The sequence below is a fragment of the Musa acuminata genome, unplaced genomic scaffold (assembly GCF_036884655.1).
Source record: "Musa acuminata AAA Group cultivar baxijiao unplaced genomic scaffold, Cavendish_Baxijiao_AAA HiC_scaffold_730, whole genome shotgun sequence".
Classification (NCBI taxonomy): Eukaryota; Viridiplantae; Streptophyta; class Magnoliopsida; order Zingiberales; family Musaceae; genus Musa; species Musa acuminata.
Genome location: NW_027020961.1, coordinates 5001 through 7500, shown reverse-complemented (window position 1 = coordinate 7500; position 2500 = coordinate 5001).

Genomic DNA, 2500 nt, shown 5'->3' with positions numbered 1-2500 from the left:
TGCTCCGCTCACGACGGTCACCGCGCGACGCAAGAACAGCCCAAAAACAGGCCAAAACGGCCCAAAACGGGCCAAAACTGGCCATTTTTGGCTGGCGCGAGGCGAGCGGGAGAGCGGCGGACAGCGAGCTAAGCGAGAGGCAGCACCGTCCCTGCTATACGAAAGCCCCATCCAGCCCTGTGCCACCCGGGGGGGTTCCAGGGTGCTGAGATGGCTGACATTTTGCTCCGCTCACGACGGTCACCGCGCGACGCAAGAACAGCCCAAAAACAGGCCAAAACGGCCCAAAAACGGGCCAAAACTGGCCTTTTTTGGCTGCGCGAGCGAGCAGCGAGCGGCGGACAGCGAGCGAAGCGAGAGGCATCACCGTCCCTGCTATACGCAAAGCCCCATCCAGCCCTGTGCCACCCGGGGGGTTCCAGGGTGCTGAGATGGCTGACATTTTGCTCCGCTCAAGATGGTCACCGCGCAACGCAAAAACAGGCCAAAAACTGGCCAAAACGGGCCAAAACTGGCCATTTTTGGCTGCGCGAGCGAGCGGCGAGCGGCGGACAGCGAGCGAAGCGAGAGGCAGCACCGTCCCTGCTATACGAAAGCCCCATCCAGCCCTGTGCCACCCGGGGGGTTCCAGGGTGCTGAGATGGCTGACATTTTGCTCCGCTCACGACGGTCACCGCGCGACGCAAGAACAGGCCAAAAACTGGCCAAACGGCCCAAAAACGGGCCAAAACTGGCCATTTTTGGCTGCGCGAGCGAGCGGCGAGCGGCGGACAACGAGCGAAGCGAGAGGCAGCACCATCCCTGCTATACGAAAGCCCCATCCAGCCCTGTGCCACCCGGGGGGTTCCAGGGTGCTGAGATGGCTGACATTTTTGCTCCGCTCACGACGGTCACCGCGCGACGCAAGAACAGCCCAAAAACAGGCCAAAACGGCCCAAAAACGGGACAAAACTGGCCATTTTTGGCTGCGCGAGCGAGCGGCGAGCGGCGGACAGCGAGCTAAGCGAGAGGCAGCACCGTCCCTGCTATACGAAAGCCCCATCCAGCCCTGTGCCACCCGGGGGGTTTCCAGGGTGCTGAGATGGCTGACATTTTGCTCCGCTCACGACGGTCACCGCGCGACGCAAGAACAGGCCAAAAACAGGCCAAAACGGCCCAAAAAACGGGCCAAAAACTGGCCATTTTTGGCTGCGTGAGCGAGCAGCGAGCGGCGGACAGCGAGCGAAGCGAGAGGCATCACCGTCCCTGCTATACGAAAGCCCCATCCAGCCCTGTGCCACCCGGGGGGTTCCAGGGTGCTGAGATGGCTGACATTTTGCTCCGCTCAAGATGGTCACCGCCGCAACGCAAAAACAGGCCAAAAACTGGCCAAAACGGGCCAAAACTGGCCATTTTTGGCTGCGCGAGCGAGCGGCGAGCGGCGAACAGCGAGCGAAGCGAGAGGCAGCACGTCCCTGCTATACGAAAGCCCCATCCGCCCTGTGCCACCCGGGGGGTTCCAGGGTGCTGAGATGGCTGACATTTTGCTCCGCTCACGACGGTCACCGCGCGACGCAAGAACAGGCCAAAAACTGGCCAAAACGGCCCAAAAACGGGCCAAAACTGGCCATTTTTAGGCTGAGCGAGCGAGCGGCGAGCGGCGGACAGCGAGCGAAGCGAGAGGCAGCACCGTCCCTGCTATACGAAAGCCCCATCCAGCCCTGTGCCACCCGGGGGGTTCCAGGGTGCTGAGATGGCTGACATTTTGCTCCGCTCACGACGGTCACCGCGCGACGCAAGAAACAGCCCAAAAACAGGCCAAAACGGCCCAAAAACGGGACAAAACTGGCCATTTTTGGCTGCGCGAGCGAGCGGCGAGCGGCGGACAGCGAGCGAAGCGAGAGGCAGCACCGTCCCTGCTATACGAAAGCCCATCCAGCCCTGTGCCACCCGGGGGGTTCCAGGGTGCTGAGATGGCTGACATTTTGCTCCGCTCACGACGTCACCGCGCGACGCAAGAACAGCCCAAAAACAGGCCAAAACGGCCCCAAAAACGGGCCAAAACTGGCCATTTTTGGCTGCGCGAGCGAGCAGCGAGCGGCGGACAGCGAGCGAAGCGAGAGGCATCACCGTCCCTGCTATACGAAAGCCCCATCCAGCCCTGTGCCACCCGGGGGGTTCCAGGGTGCTGAGATGGCTGACATTTTGCTCCGCTCAAGATGGTCACCGCGCAACGCAAAAACAGGCCAAAAACTGGCCAAAACGGGCCAAAACTGGCCATTTTTGGCTGCGCGAGCGAGCGGCGAGCGGGCGAACAGCGAGCGAAGAGCGAGGCAGCACCGTCCCTGCTATACGAAAGCCCCATCCAGCCCTGTGCCACCCGGGGTGGTTCCAGGGTGCTGAGATGGCTGACATTTTGCTCCGCTCACGACGGTCACCGCGCGACGCAAGAACAGGCCAAAAACTGGCCAAAACGGCCCAAAAACGGGCCAAAACTGGCCATTTTTGGCTGCTGCGAGCG